The sequence below is a fragment of the Rhincodon typus genome, chromosome 11 (genome assembly GCF_021869965.1).
Source record: "Rhincodon typus isolate 14 chromosome 11, sRhiTyp1.1, whole genome shotgun sequence".
Lineage (NCBI taxonomy): Eukaryota > Metazoa > Chordata > Chondrichthyes > Orectolobiformes > Rhincodontidae > Rhincodon > Rhincodon typus.
The window spans coordinates 32019162-32036546 of NC_063342.1; the positions used below are offsets into that span (position 1 = coordinate 32019162).

Consider the following 17385-nt stretch of genomic DNA (forward strand, 5'->3'; position numbering starts at 1 on the left):
ATTTCTGATGAAGGGTCCAGGCCCGAAACGTCAGCCTTCCTGCTCCTATGATGCTGCTTGGCCTGCTGTGTTCATCCAGCTCTACACCTTGTTATCTTCAAACATTTGATAGGTTTCCAGTAAAAGGGATGCTCCCACACTGAACTTGTATTTGCAATGAAGTTCAAGCTGTGCCACCTACATGCTCTCACAATCATTTCTTTTTGGTTCTCCTCCCACTTTGTGTATGGTGAAGGCTGGAGCATATGACCTACTGCATGGTTGGGCTTTAATAATGGCACAGGTATCAGGAATCCTAGCAGATTCCAGTAGTGGCAGGTACTTCTGCCTCTTGAGCAGGGGACGATACTGCGAGTGAAACACCATAGAGGTGTGGAGCATAGCTAATGAAGTGAGCTGTGGAGAATATTGTGTGAAAACTCACTGGTGTTCTATAAATAACACGATCAGTGAAACTCTCCACTTAGCTGATTACTCTTGGAATTTAGTCCACAGGGTGTACCTCTTGTGAATTTGACAGCTCTGGTGCTCCACTCTCAAATGACCACGTGCAGGTCTCTTTACAACAGTCTTTTTCTGCTGATGATCATTTTGCTTCTCATTAGAAACCAGTCCAGGGCATCCAATCCAGGACATCACTCATTCTGATCTTGAATTTGAATAACTCCAAAGGGAACAAATTAACTTCTTAACACAAATGCCTTCTGCAGAGGAAGATGAGAAAGTGGCTGTGAACACTGAGTATTGATGTCCATGTGTCAGACATTATTGAGTCTCATAGACTGTCTCCCATTTTCTCACCTTTATTTTAACTCAGGCTCAGAAAATCCTGAAAATGTATGCAAGTCATGCACAATCTTGTGACAATCTTTTTTCAAATCGCCCCCTTTAAATATTCAAAGCAATGGCCTGCCTGTTGAGAGAGAGCCAAGCACACACATTGAAATACGAATGAATGCAGCCATTTTCTGAATGAGCTGCCATTTTCACGTATCATAACTTTCCTCATGAATCTAAAACCTCATTTCCACAATATTAAAATCCCCTAATTGGTGTTCATGAAGCACTGAACAGTTTGTGCCAAATAATGTTTCAGCTCATTTGAATAATCACCTATACATATTGCTGCTGCTATTCCCTGACCAGACAGTAGACCCAAGATCAAACTTTGGTCAGCAGGTCCAAACTAAATTACTTGAAGGTGCCTGCATTTTCAGACACGTATATATCTCCGATCTTATCTTGATTTCCTTTACTTTAATTGCAAAGTTTGATATTCAAGCTCTGCATTTGTGGTTCAGTAGATTTTGTGAAAAGATTATTCATTTCGGTACAATCCCTATAATAATCTAAATCTGTAAATTGGGGATAATTTCAAATTTGGGCAATAGTGTAAAATAGACAATATTGAATCAATAGTCCATCATTTAGCCAAAATCCTCTGGACCTGGAGGTGGGAAGGGAACATAATTTGGTGGGACAATGGAGGACCAGAATCCTGCCACATTTCCACCTTTGTCAGGGTGAGCCGTTTGAAGGGGGTGCCTCAGTCTGCAGTAATCTGTGCACCATCAAGGGACTTGCCAAAGTGCAGTGTGGAGGCTGCTCACAGCCTGTCCTGGTTCCCCTGTCTCCATGACCGCCACCACAAACAACATTTCAATTTTCTCCGGATGGCTCTCCATCTTGGGGAGTCTGACAGATTGTCATACCGACAGCAGCCACAGCTTCCTCTGTGGTGCTGCTGGCTGTCCTATGGATTAGAGGGTAATCTAACCCACTGTTTATAAAAGGAGGTAAAGAGGGAAGAAGGAATTACAGACTGGTTAGCCTGGCATCGGTTATGGGGAAAATATCAGAATCCAATATAAAAGATGCAATAGCTGAGCACAAGGACAATGATCAGACAGAGTCAGCTTGGATTCACAAAGGGATCTCATGCTTGACAAATCTGCTGGAATGTTTTGAAAATCTGACTGGTAGTGTTAATAAGGGGGAGACAGTGGATGTGGTTTACTTGAACTTTTGAAAAGATCCCACATAAGAGATTAGCATGCAAAATTAAAGTGCATGGGATTGGGGGATAGAGTACTGATGTGGATAGAGAATTGATGGGCTGACAGAAAAGAGTAGGATTAAATGGGTCATCTTCCAAATGATATCCAGTGACTACTGGGATAACTCAGGGATCTGTGTGTGGATCTTAGCTATTCATGACGTATATTAACAATTCAGATGAGGAAGCAGAGTGTAATATCTCTAAGTTTGCTCACGACACAAAGCTGGGTAAGATGGTGAACAGTGAGGAGGATGCAAAGATACTTCAGTGTGATTTGGATAGGTTGAGTGAGTGGACAAATGCATGGCAGATGAAGTTTAATGGAGATAAATGTGAGGGTATCCTCTTTGGTAGAAAAAAACAGGAAGGCAGGTTACTACCTGAATGGCAATTGACTGGGAAAAGAAGAAGTCCAATGAGATAACCGTACACCAGTTGCTCAAAGTAAGCATGCAGGTGCAGCAGGCAGTGAAGAAGGCAAATGGTATGTTTGGCTTCACGGCGAGAGGTTTCAAGTATAGGAGCAGGGATTAAAACTGAAAAAAAACTGTGGATGCTGTAAATCAGAAACAAAAACAGAAATTGCTGGAAACGCGTGGCAAGTCTGGCAGCATCTGTGATGAGAGATCAGAGTTAAATGTTTTGGGTCAAATGACCCTTCCTCAGAACAGGATCAGGGATGTCCTGCTGTAATTATACAGAGCCTTAGTGAGATCACACCAGGAGTATTGTGTGCAGTTTATCTGAGGGAAGATGTTCTGGCTATGGAGATAGTACAACAAAGTTCACCAGACTGATTTCCTGGGATGACAGGACTGACATATGAAGAGAGACTGGATTGATTAGGACTATATTCCCTGGAGTTTAGAAGAATGAGGGGTGATCTCATAGAAACCTGGAAAATTCTAACAGGACGTGACATGGTAAACAAAGGAAGGATGTTCCCAATTACTGGGGAGATCAGAAACAAGAGTCACAATCTAAGGATACAGGGTTGGCCATTTAGGACTGAGGTGAGGAGAAATTCCTTCATTCAGAGAGAGAATGGTGACCCTGTGGAATTCTCTACCCCAGAAAGTGGTTGAGACCAAAGGATTGAATGTTTTCAAGAAGGAGTTACATATAGTTCTTTGTGCTAAAGGGATCAAAGGGTATGGGGAGAAAGCAGGTACAGGGTACTAAGTTGGATGATCAGCCAGGGTCATATTGAATGGTGGAGGCTGAAAGCACTGAATGGGCTACTCCTATTCCTATTTTCTGTTTCTATATTTCTGTTGTATATCAGTTTCTGAATGAGTCAATGTTGAAGAGTGCAGTAAGTGCTACCCTACATAGAATCATGCAGCACAGAAAAGGTCCTTCAGCCCATTGAATCTGTGCCAAACATATCAATGCGAATCCCACTTTCCAGCACCTGGCCCATAGCCTTGAATGTTATGATACTACAAGTGCTCATCCACGTACTTTTTAAAAGTTTGAGGTTTCTTGCCTCTCCTATCCTCCCAGACAGCGCATTCCAAATTCCCACCTCCCTCTAGATGAATGATCTTTTCATCAAATCCCCTCTAAACATCCTGCTTTTCACCTTAAAATTCTATAGATTGGGCAGGAGAAGCAGCTTGGATATCAAAGGAGTAAGACATTGAGGATTACCACCATCTCAGTAACAATGTCTATGATACTAATGTAACCTGCACCTGGCTGCTAAAGTGCAATAAGCTACACTTTATTTAAAACAACAGCCTCTTCTTCTGACACTACCTGCTGGTTATCCTTGACCACACTAGATCAAGCAGACTCTGTAGATCCCTACCAAGAAAGAGGTTAGTGGCAGCAAATCTACCAGCCGGATCCCTAATGATGGTGTGCTGTGGTGCGGATTCATTTTATAACATCAGCCTCTGAATTGGTTGGAAACACTTGGCAGTCAGCTCATCCTCATCCTGGTCTAATATGAGTGGAGAACTCAGCAGAACCCAATCAGCTGCTTGATGGCTAGAAGATCCAACAGGCCTTCGTATCTTGACAAGGCATCGGTTTCTCTTCTTTGATCTCTTCTGCACTCGGATTTAGTCTAAAAATGAAAAGATACCACCCTATATCTTTCCCGATGCTTCCTTCCTTTGGCATCAGTATTGCACTAGTCCAAAATTACTTTCATTGACTTTTCATATTGCTCTTCTCAAGGCCAATTAGGGATAGGCAATAAATGCCAATGTTGCCAACAACAATCACCTTACATGAATAACTAACCAAACAAAGACAGCCATGACCACGAAGTCAGACTTTAACCTTGAAAAAACATTCTAAATCTGATGATCCCTTTAAGCTGCAGATGCCCAATTTCAGTGTAGCCTGTTAACAATAAGCAAGCAATAAACCCAGCATTCAAACACTCAATTCCCAAAGATCTCAGTTTTTCTACGTACTATCTACACACTTTCAAATGTTTCTTTATAGCAAACACTTCAACCATGCTTTTGGCTATCTCCCCTACCATCTTCTTGTGTCTGGTCATTTTTATCTTTTTGCCTTCAAAGCAAAAGGCATGCAAATCATTTTTGTTGTGTGAACAGAAAATATACGTCATTTAATATAACTCTGATAAATTCGCATTAGTCATTTTATTTGAAATAGGTTCATTTGAAACAATTTCTCATAGCAAATTGATTAAGTGAAAAATTTATATTAAAATTGCTTCCATATAATTGCATTACATGCTTAGTTAAGAATACATGTATAAACATATTTAATGTAGGTTAAGGATATAATTATCACAATACTTAATGCAAGTTTAAAATATATAGTTTTCCTAAAATTCAACATGTTAGTTTTATATCCATATTTGTAATGTGGTTAACAGCGTAGTATACGTTTGTTTCAGACTTAGGACTATGGAAACAAACTTTCTGTTCAGAATTTGAGTCAAAAGACTGGCACGAATTGTAAGTGAAATAAATGTAAGATGTTAATCATGAAGGTTATTTTGTTAGCAGGGAGAAACTGTCTTTTAAAAATCATATCTTGCTGCTAAAACACATACAGTGGTTTATGCATTTTAGTGACATCAGAGAGTTTGGATACAAAGTGTAGAAATAAAAAGTAGATATTGGAAACATAACGATTTCATTACACTTAAGTTTCCGCCGCAAAATATCAAAGATAACGAGCAGATTTCCTTTATACAACAAAAACTGTTAAGTTGTACTTTGTATGCTTCTGCATATTGTTACTTCAAAAGGTTACAAACAAATGTGCAATTAATTCCCTTTAGAGCCATTTTATAGCCGCTAATTTTTGATACAATTTGCTAATACTGTGCTAAAACATCACCAACTTGAACAAGCGCAACAGACAAATTTAGAAAAAGATGATGTTTAAGATTAGTTTTGGCTTCTGAAATCCACACCTCTAATTTCAGAATGAATAAAGGAATATAGAATAAGGAAATTCAGAGAAATAAACAATTTATTTGAAAAATATTAGCAATAAGCTTAAAAAATCATAACTTATTTGATCGGATTGCATTAAAGCAAAACCTAAAGTTAGTTAATATTGTCATTCTGAATCTGCTTTTTATTCCTGAGTTACTCTGTAAATATATATATCATATATATGAATATATATAAATATCGCTAGAAAATAAATTGATAATGTTATTTTATTACAAATATATTCAGTGCTTGTATAAGATTGAAATATCATGACTTTTAGAACTAGTTCACATTGTTTACTTGCATTGTTTCTAATATTTCTTGTTACAAACATGTTTACACACACAGACAAACAATTCTCACCGATTTGTCATTAACTATCTTATCTAGTATTTCAATACCTGACTAACCTGTCTAGTAGAAACACACAAAAATGGAAATTGCTGGAGGAACTCAGCAGTTCTGGCAGCATTTGTGGAGAGAAAACAGTTAAGTTTTTGAGTCCAGTGACTCTTCTCCAGGTGAATCTGAACAGGATTCATTAGAATTAAAATGTTCACTTTGTTTTCTCTCCACTGATACTGCCAGACCTGCTAGGTTTCTTCATCAATGTCTGTTCTTGTGATTTTCACATCACCAGTATCTGCGTTGTTTCTGTGATCAATCTGGCTATCTGGCAGCTTTACGATCAAATTAACTCACACTACTGGTCATTTAGTACCTTACGTTTGTTGTAAGTAGCTTCTTCTCAGTTAAAACCTAATGCAATGAGAATGTGACATTGCAGCATTGTTGGAAATATCAAAGATTAATCGATGCTTCAAGCATTAGAGGTAAAAAGCAAGTCTGTGAAATTGTGGAGATTTGGCTTTCTCTAGATGAACCAATTACTCTTTTCTCATTTCAGATCGTGATTGGCTTTCAGTGTTTCCCCAAAATTTCTTTTAGTTTAAAGCTTTAAAACATAGTTGTATTGGTCTTATGCTGTCATGTTTTGTTATTTAATCAACTTGTAATTGTTCTGATAGGTATAAATAGATTGTAAAACAAACACAATATTTCAAACATCATTGCTCTGTCTTCAATCATGTACATATAGAATACACTTAATACCTGCGCAAGTGCTTTTAAATCCTGGTTGTGGCAATGTTGTAAGAGCAAAAAGTCAAATAAGCTATAACAACAACATGTATCTGGTTCGGAAATTGTGATTGAACATTGGATTCAAAGTAATTCATCAGGATAATTTAAAAAATAAAGTGGACACATTGTGTTAACCATTATGGAAACTGACAGCAATTTTGCACCACAATCTAAAACATAACCAGCACAAAGTATGCCATAGTTTAAGAATACTATAACTTAACAGCATTTTTGTTTTGGCACATCATAACTTCTGAAGCGTGGTGTAACATAGACACTGGCAGAAAATTATGTCTGCAGGTGGTGTGTGAAAGCAAGGAAATGTGGTTGTAACAGCGAGTCTTCTAATACTCAACATAAGGCAAATCAAAAGTTGCTTCATTGATATGTTTAGTTTCACTTGTTATATTTTATGCAACCACAGATTTTGAATAATTATTAATCACTTTTGTTCTTGGTTTTATAAAGACTATACTGTAGTCAAGATTTCTCTGTGTCATAGTAAATTAAAATTAGACTGATTGATATCTTTGGGTTCAGACTGTTTAGCTATCTATTGCTTTCAATGTTTCCACACTTGTACAACCAGGAAAATCTGTTTAATCCTATATATTGAACAATATCTGTTCATAAAGTAGTTCCTTGCATTATGATTCAGTTATTCAGTTTATTTCCTCCTCTGTAATTTCTAGAAAGAAAAGTTTTCTGAAATGTTTTGTAAGTTTCTGAAGGTCTACTTATACACAATGGTTTACATTCCATTTTATTATGATGCATGAGAAACCATGGAGACCCTGTAAGTTCACTTATTTGGGTTACATGACTAAAATTAATACACAACTTAAACCAGAACTGCCAATATTCAACTCATAAGATAACAACTTACATTCATTTGCTAAAAAAAGCCTTTAAAATTTCCTGTAGGATTCACAACTTTGGAAAAAAAGTTTTCTAAACTTTGGAACTGTAGCATGAAATGAATTACTGCACTTCTATCAAAGAAGCACTTTCACAACAAGTACTTTTTCATCAAATAAAACTTTTAAAAAAGGCACTTTTAACATCTATGTGTGTGCCTTTGAAGAGTAATTAAATGCTCTACTAAGTGTTAAATCCTATTGCAATGTTTTAATAAATATCATAGAGTTATAGGGTCGTGCAGCAAGGAAACAGACCCTACAGTCCAACTAGTCCACACCAACCAAATTTCCCAAACTGAACTAGTCCCATTTGCCTGTATTTGGTCCATTTCCCTCCAAACCTTTCCTATTCATGCACCTATCCAAATGAATTTTAAATGTTGCAACTGTACCTCCATCCACCACTTCTGCCTGCAGTTCATTCCACACATGAACCACTCTCTGGATAAAAAAATTTGCTGCTCATGTCCTTTTTAAAACTTTGTCCTCTCACCTTATAAAATATGCCCACTAGTTTTGAACTCCCTCACCCTAGGGAAAAAACCCTTGCTATTCATCTTATTTGTGCCTCTCATAATTTTACAAACCTCTATAAAGTCACCTCCAACCTCCTACACTCAAGTAAAAAATGTCCCAGCCTATCCAGCCAATTTCATAGTATCCTTCCTATACATGGGCAACCAGAACTGCACACAGTATTCCAGAAGAGGCCTCACCAATGTCCTGTACAACCTCAACACGGCATCCCAACTCCTATACTCAAAGGTCTGAGCAATGAAGGCAAGCGTGCTAAGTGCCTTCATAATCAACCTGTCTGCATGTGATGAAAATGTCAAGGAATTATGTACCTGAACCCCTAGGTCTCTCTATTCTACAACACTACCCAGGGCCCAACCATTCACTGTATAAGTTCTGCCTTTGTTTGTTTTACCAAAATGCAATACCTCGCATTTATCCAAATTAAACTCCATCTGCCACTCTTCAGCGCATTAACCCAATTGATCAGCCTTCTTCACTGTGCACTATACCATCAATTTTGGTGTCATCTGCAAAGTTGCTAACCATGCCTCCTATATTCTCATCCAAATCGTTTATATAAATGACAAACAAAAGTGCACCCCGTACCCATCCTGGAACACCACTGGTCACAGGTATCCAGAATGATAAACCCTCCACCACCACCCTCTGTCTCCTACCATCAAACCAAGAATACTATTTAAAATAAAACCTTGGTTTTATGCACAGTCGCTTGCCTGACATACAGGCTACAATCAAGAACAATCCTCATGCAGATGAAGCACTGTTTGTAAGTTCTGAACATCGACGTAATTACTGAAACTTGAGCCGCTGTTACTTTGGGAAATTCGTAGGATGGAATGGAGGTAGCAGGAGATTTCAAATGGACAGATTTGTCACTGGCTACACATGAAGTGGGTTACCATGTAGGCCTATATGAAACAAATGAAATCTAAAACTGTTCTCCCACATACATTGTATTGGCCCTCCCCATATGGCATCCATATAAAAGCTATGCAAAAAGTCCCACGTTGTAGTATTATGCAACCATTTAGTGTAGATGCACATCTGAACTATACTGAACGTGCAGGTAAGTGGCAATCTAAAAGCAGTTTAGACTGAGCAACTAATGTAAGCGTAGTTTTCAATATTCACCTGATCAACAGTCCTGAAAGTTGGTGTCTGATGTTACTTCTGCTAAAGGGATGAAAGCAAACGCAGCACTGACAGTGGCCAGGTAAAAGACACAAAACTAAATAGAGAACGAAGTGAACCAACGCGCTTGCGGTTTGCACTAATAACCTTCGAAGTCCATTGCCAGGGGTGCACAGCTCAGAATACAAAGCTTGAACACAATATGCGCAGTGTTTGGTGTAATCTGCAGCGAGTATGGTCAACAGGACGAGTTTCCAACACCAGCAGCCCCGTGCACTGTACATTGTTCAAGTATAAAAACAGGAAAAATATTTCAGCTTCAAAAAGCTAAATTAAAATAACGCATTGTTTATCACGCGTCACTTTCATGTGTCTATGGAGAGTCACATTTATAACAAAACCCAATGAATTTTGAGGCTTTTTTTGCTGGAAGCTTGAACTATTCCCAAAGTTACCTGCTCCATTTACGGTGTTGCATCAATATTCCAATATTGGATTTGTTTTTGTTTTCCAAAACTGCTGGGGTGGGGGAGCGGAGTGAGTTAAACTCCAGATATCACAATATTTAAACTTTAGTAATGTTCTCTCCAACCAATTGAACTCTGAAATGGCAACTTACATCCTTCCTTTATTTTTCAAAATATATTCCAAAAAAAATCAGTTTTTAAGTAAACAATTGGAAATTTAATCTCATTTGTTACCACTGAATTCCCCAATATGTTTATTTGATGATTCATTGTGCCAGATCACACCTTTTTTTTAAACTGTCCGCATTATCGTTCAAATGTCTTGCCCTTAATTCAGTCAAAATTGTTTATATACTTTTTTCTTTTGTTGCCATTTTGAAGCACATGCTGTTTAAAAGTATTTCATTTGCTAACTTAGTGTGAAAAGAATAAACAATATGTTGAACACCCAGCACATTCACAAGGGCAATTAGCGATGGGCGATAAGTTTTGGCCCTGCCAACGATATCCACACCCTATGAATGAATAAAACAAAATTTCTTTTAAATGCAGGCAAATGCTGCGAATCTTTAATACATTACTCAAATTACTAAATAAAAATGTTTTTCTCTTTTTAAAAATAACTTACGTAAATAGTTCAAAAAGCGCTGTAAAATATATTGGCTTTTGACAGAAACAGTTTACGTGATATCCACGTTGCATCGTAACGAGGACATTGTGCTGCAGAATACGTGGAAATAGCTTCAGTGGTAAGGACAGTTATACTCCTTCTATCAGTAATGACCTGACCTTAACAGAAGAACCTCAATACAATCGAATTAAACATATTTAATATCTTAAACCAAATCATTAGCTTTCAATAAATATTTGCATTGTTATTTCACACTTTATTCGCATCGAAGCTTTTCTAAATTAATTTATACTTACTGCCCTGCAACAAAAAAGTGAAGCATTATGATCACATTTTGTGATTCAGGAAATAATCATGTGATTTTGTACAATTTTTAAATTCCAAAATATATTGCTGTATTATTTGTGGTTTATCTGATAGAAGACAAGTATTCCAAAGACCTCAAATGTAATTCAGTTATAATTAGTGCTCCTTATAAAACAAAATACTGTTATGACATATCCTTCAGCAGATTACATAATGAAACTATATCTAACCAAAACAATTGACTCAGAAGTAGGTTAAGGTCAACTTCATAAGCCAAAACACCCAATGCAATATCTCCCAGCTCCACATGACCTTTTATGATTGGAGCATTTCTGCTGCTTTGCTGATCAAGATAAGTGAATTGATCTCTTCATTGAAGCACCACACTAGTTTATGCGTAATTTTAGTTTGCACTGCTAATTAATGTTTAAAAAAATTAAGTATGTCAAGTATGATTGAGCAATACGATTTGGCCTAAATTTGGAAATAGCTCTTTTTTATGTCCTTTTCTACTTGAATCCCCAAGATGTAAAAAATTGTAAAAACCAAAAGACCTGCAGATGCTGTAAATCAGCAACAAAAACAAAGTTGCTGGAAAAGCTCAGCAGGTCTGGCAGCATCTGTGGAGGAGAAAACAGAGTTATTGTTTTGGGTCCGGTGACCCTTCCTCAGAACCCGAAACATTAACTCTGTTTTCTCCTCCACAGATGCTGCCAGAACTGCTGAGCTTTTCCAGCAACTTTGTTTTTGTTCCATGTAAAAAATTGTGATTGACTGCAAAGCCTATTTCTTTGGGTGAGGGTGGTTCCGGGAGGGGAAATCCTGGTGGTTACTTTGGATATTCATGTGCCCACTTGATTTGATTTTTAAGTAAATAGTTTAATACCAAGCACTTTAAACCAGACAGACAGGAGGCTGATTATATATGCAAATCTCATGCCATTGGTAGAACACAATTGCAATTTTAATGTACAAATAAGCAGAACATGCACATTACACTCAGTAAGCTATATTCACAATTCTGAGATAACAAGTTGTAGAGCTGGAAGAACACAGCAGGCCAAGCAGCATCAGAGGAGCAGGAAGGCTGACGTTTCGGGCCTAGACCCTTCTTCAGAAATAGGGGAGGGGAAGGGGGTTCTGAAATAAATAGGGAGAGAGGGGGAGGCGGATAGAAGATGGATAGAGGAGAAGATAGGTGGAGAGGAGACAGATTGGTCAAAGAGGCGGGGATGAAGCCAGTAGAGGTGAGTGTAGGTGGGGAGGTAGGGACGAGATAGGTCAGTCCAGGGAGGATGGACAGGTCAAGGGGGCGGATAGGGGTGGAGCTTGGGGTGGGAGGAGGGGATAGGTGGGAGGAAGGACAGATTAGGGAGGTGGGAACGATCTGGGCTGGTTTTGGGATGCGGTAGGGGGAGGAGAGATTTTGAAGCTTGTGAAGTCCGCATTGATACCATTGGTCTGCAGGGTTTGCAAGCGGAATGTGAGTTGATGTTCCTGCAACCTTCCGGTAGCATCGTTGTGGCACTGCAGGAGGCCCAGGATGGACATGTCGTCTGAGGAATGGGAGGGGGAGTTGGAATGGTTCGTGACTGGGAGGTGCAGTTGTTTAGTGCGAACCGAGCGTAGGTGTTCTGCAAAGCGGTCCCTAAGCCTCGGCTTGGTTTCCCCGATGTAGAGGAGGCCACAACGGGAACAGCGGATACAGTATATCACATTAGCAGATGTGCAGGTGAACATCTGCTTGATGTGGAAAGTTTTCTTGGGGCCTGGGATGGGGGTGAGGGGGGAGGTGTAGGGGCAGGTGTAGCACTTCCTGCAGTTGCAGGGAAAAGTGCCGGGTGTGGTGGGGCTGGAGGGGAGTGTGGAGCGGACAAGGGAGTCACGGAGAGAGTGGTCCCTCCGGAAAGCAGATAAGGGTGGGGAGGGAAAAATGTCTTTGGTGGTGGGGTCGGATTGCAGATGGCGGAAGTGTCGGAGGATGATGCATTGGATCTGGAGGTTGGTGGGGTGGTACGTGAGGACGAGGGGGATTCTGTTTTGGTTGTTATTGCGGGGAGGGGATGTGAGGGATGAGTTGCGGGAAATGCGGGAGACACAGTCGAGGGCGTTCTCGACCACTGAGGCGGGGGGAAGTTGCGGTCCTTGAAAAATGAGGACATCTGAGATGTAAGGGAGTGGAATGCCTCATCCTGGGAGCAGATGCGGTGGAGGTGAAGAAATTGGGAATAGGGGATGGCATTTTTGCAGGAAGGTGGGTGGGAGGAGGTGTATTCTAGGTAGCTGTGGGAGTTGGTGGGCTTGAAATGGATATTGGTTTCTAGGTGGTTGCCAGAGATGGAGACAGAGAGGTCCAGGAAGGAGAGAGAGGTATTGGAGATGGTCCAGGTGAACTTAAAGTTGGGGTGGAAGGTGTTGTGAAGTGGATGAACTGTTCGAGCTCCTCATGGGAGCACGAGGCAGCGCCGATACAGTCATCAATGTAACGGAGGAAGAGGTGGGGTTTAGGGCCAGTGTAGGTACGGAAGAGGGATTGTTCCACGTAACCTACGAAGAGGCAGGCATAGCTTGGGCCCACGCGAGTACCCATGGCCACCCCCTTTGTCTGTAGGAAGTGGGAGGAATTGAAAGAGAAGTTGTCGAGGGTGAGGATGAGTTCAGCTAAGCAGATAAGGGTGTCAGTGGAGGGGGACTGGTCGGGCCTGTAGGACAGGAAGAAGCGGAGGCCCTTTAGGCCATCTGTATGGGGAATGCAGGTGTATAGGGACTGGACGTCCATGGTAAAGATGAGGTGTTGGGGACCGGGGAATTGGAAGTTCTGGAGGAGGTGGAGGGCATGGGTGATGTCACGGACGTAGGTAGGGAGTTCCTGGACCAAGGGGGAGAAAATGGAGTCGAGATAGGTGAAGATAAGTTCGGTGGGGCAGGAGCAGGCGGAGACAATGGGTCGACCAGGGTAGTCAGGTTTGTGGATTTTGGGAAGGAGATAGAAGTGGGCAGTGCGGGGTTGGGGAACGATGAGGTTGGAGGCTGTGGGTGGAAGGTCACCTGAGGTGATGAGGTTGTGGATGGTTTGGGAGATGATGGTTTGGTGGTTGGGGGTGGGGTCATGATCAAGGGGGTGGTAGGAGGAGGTGTCGGAGAGTTGGTGCCTGGCCTCGGTGATGTAGAGGTCAGTGCGCCATACTACACACAATTCTTCTCATTCTCCACATTCTGAAGAATAACCATGGCCCTTGGCAATATTCAAACTCTCAGAAATATATATTTATAGATCATTAGATTTGGTAAATGGAACATGTGGACATTTCCTGGGTTGCAAAGAGTTTAGCATGTGACTTCTTGGAACTCAAAAGCCAAAAGAGAACTGGAGGTTGTCTGCTGTTTACAAAAGTCAGTTGGTTTTCTGGAGAGTACAAGCCAAAATTTTCGAGAGAGAGAAAGAAGTCGGGTTTTATTACATTAGTTGTTCAGCAAACAGACTTTGAAAACACCCTAAGGAGATGTGCTGTTTGTAGATGTTGGTGTGTTCGCCAAGCTGGGAGATTTGATAGCTGACGTTTCGTCCCCTTACTAGGTGACATCCTCAGTGCTGTGGAGCCTCCTGTGAAACGCTGTTTCCTTGTGCAGGTTTGAATTTATATGGTCTGGTTTTTGCTGCTTCCTGTAGGTGCCCATTCTGGTTGTATGTTGTAATGGTTGGTATATCGGGTCTAATTCAATGTGTTTGTTGATGGAGTCTGCGGATGAATGCCAAGCCTCCAAGAATTCCCTGGCTGTCCTCTGTTTGGCCTATCCAATGTTAGTAGTGTTGTCCCAGCTGAAAGTGTGGTTTTTCTCGTCTGTGTGTGTTGAAACCAAGGACATCTGGTCGTGTCGTTTAGTTGCTAGCTGGTGTTCGTGGGTGTGGGTTGCTAGTTGTCTGCCTGTTTGTCCCACGTAGTGTTTTGTGCAGCCTCCGCATAATATCTTGTCAACTACATTCGTCCTGTCCATGGTATCTGTTGCGTCTTTAATCCTGGTCAGTGCTGCCTAAGTGTGGCTGCCTGTTTGTGTGCTGTCATGATTCCTAGTGGTCTGAGTAGTCTGGCAGTCAGTTCTGAGGTGTTTTTAAAAATGGTTTGGTGGCTATTGTTTCAGGTTTAAATTCAAATATAAATATAAATTCAAACCAGCACAAGACAACAACGCTTCACAGGAGGCTCCACAGCACTGAGGATGTCACCTAGTAAGGGGAGGGAACGTCTGCTATCAAACCTCCCAGCTCGGCGAACACGCCAACATCTACAACCAGCATCCGAGCTACAAATCTTCAGTCAAACGCTGAAGATGTGCTGTTTGTTGCTTAGCAACAGCCCCTGGACTGAGGTGCTGGATGTTTTTCCAACACATACCTAGATGTGGCAGCTGCTGGAGAGGTTTGCAAGGAAAGAATCTATCAATGAAGCATTTGTGAATCCCAAAGTTTCAAATATCAGTGTTCCAAGCTGTTTCCCAGCTGAATCTGAAATCTAGTCTGGAGATCTTTAATTGGTCTGCGAACACCAGCAATTGGACTGGAATCAAAAGGAACTGTGCGAATTCAACCCATTCCATTGTGTGTACTCGAACTTTGATCTACAGAGAAGTTTTTCTGCCAATTCCTTTCCCAGAAAATGATGAAGGGTCTAGGCCTGAAACGTCAGCTTTCCTGCTCCTGTGACACTGCTTGGCCTGCTGTGTTCATCCAGCTCTACACCTTGTTATCTCAGTACCTCTGCAGAGTTGTGACATCTTGTCCTGTCTGTGTATGAATGATTGTGTATTTTAGATGCAGGGGAATATAGTTTAATCCAAATAATGGTTTTGCTTCTTACAAGAATACGTTATGCCTTTAGGAAATGTTATTTTTGTGTATTGAAGCAACCTGATAAAAGTCTCTTTTGTTCTAATTGTAATAAAAAGAAACAAGTTGACTATTTTGGCAAATAAGTAAGACACTTACACTTTTAATGTAGCTTTTGGAATATGGGTGCTTAATTTCGAGCCCACTCCTGGAATTATTGTGTAGATTTCTGATCACCACACAACTAGAAGGATGTGGATGCTTTGAAGAGGGTGCAGAAAAGGTTTACCAGGATGTTGCCTGGTATGGGGGATTTTAGCTATGAAGAAAGATTGAATAGCCTTTCTGCTCCTATGATGCTGCTTGGCCTGCTGTGTTCATCCAGCCCTGCACCTTGTTGTCTTGAGTAGACTGGTTTTGTTTTCACTGGAACGCAGGAGGTTGAGGGGCAACCTGCTAGAAGTTTATAAGGTTGTAAATGGCATGGATAGAGTGGAAAGTATAAGGCTTTTTCCCAGGGTGGAGGAGTCAATTACTAAGGGACACAGGTTCAAAGTGCAAGGAGGGAAGTTTAAAAGAGATGTGCAAGACACGTTTTTCACACAAAGGGTCGTGAGTGCTTGGAATGCGCTGCCAGAGGAAGTGGTGGAAGCAGACATAATAGCAGCAATCAAGAAGCACCTGGATGAATATATGAATAGGAAGGGAATAGAGCAATATGGACCCTGTAAGTGAAGACAGTTTTAGTATGGAAGGGCAAAATGTGTCAGTCCAGGCTTGGAGGTCCAAAGGGCCCTGTTCCTGTGCTGTATTGTTTTTTTGTTCTTTGTACCTCTAATCAGGGTCACAATACAACTCAATTAACAATAATAGAAGTAAAATCACTTCAAACCCAAAAGTCCTTGGTGCTACAAATTGCTTTAATCTTAGAATAACCTTCTGATTTATGATGAAAATGAACAATGAGAAAAAAGGACTGCCCATTCAAGGCATAGCCATTACAAGTCTACTATAATCATTCAAAGATCATAATTAATTTTGTTAAATTTTTGCAAACATCTTTTGAGGTTCCATAACTGAGAGTGAATGGTTAAAGAGATACCAATTATTCCTCAGTTTTTAAATTTATTTCTGCCATTAAACCCACAATCATCCCAGACCCAGAATGACCTGGGCAATAGTGAGTCAGTTGAGAAAGCATGGCAAGCTCAAAAAAATGAGATTCTCAATGTCAAGAAAATACTCTGATTTTAACAAGGAGATGAGATGAGAATCTCGTTAGTGAGCAGCAAGAGGCCTATTTCCATGAATTTACATTTCAATAGTACCTAATCTTGGCTCATTGTTATGTAGTTTCCCATTCTCTCACAGCATTGAGAAACTAGATGGTAACATTTGCTGACATTGTAGTCAGAGTGGGTTCCTGGTTGTTCTAATCTGCCTCTTTCTCCTTCGGGCCTCCATTTTAGATAGCAGTCTCTAACATATCAGAGTGCTGTCCCCAGGCAGCCACAGTTTGCACTCCCGATGTATAAAGATTGATGTCGGATATGCACCAGCCTCACCACATCAACAGGGGGCATCTCTGATTCATTCAGAATACAATTGTCTTCTTCAGTACTCCTCTTTGGCATACACCAACAACTTGTCATCCTCCTTGAGCAATCCACACAGTGTAGACTCTGGTGTACCCGTGTCACAGCTCGCGATTATCCAGATCAATCCCAGCTTTACATGCATCTTGCAATACTTCTGACTCCCCACAACGCTAATACTAGACTGTGGAATACTGATTTGAACTGATTCAACCCCCCCAATCCAGGACTCGGAGATAGCAAGAACTGCTGATGCTAGAGTCAGAGACAAAACAGTGTGGAGCTGGAGGAACACAGCAGGACAGGCAGCATCAGAGGAGCAGGAAAGTTGACA

The 17385-nt window shown here is 40.7% G+C and overlaps 1 protein-coding gene across 3 annotated transcripts in view; it reads right to left on the bottom strand.

Moving 5' to 3' along the window:
* The window catches only part of cd247 (CD247 molecule), a 147279-nt gene that overhangs the window by 55486 nt on the left and 74408 nt on the right, over window positions 1-17385 (bottom strand). The window contains exon 1 of one of the 3 annotated variants that reach the window (XM_048603263.1): window positions 9228-9301. The exons of the other annotated variants lie outside the window; for them this stretch is intronic. The gene's annotated coding sequence lies outside the window, so the exon portion shown is untranslated. Of the gene's footprint in view, window positions 1-9227; window positions 9302-17385 lie in introns of those variants that run through there. 3 annotated transcript variants of the gene reach the window in all.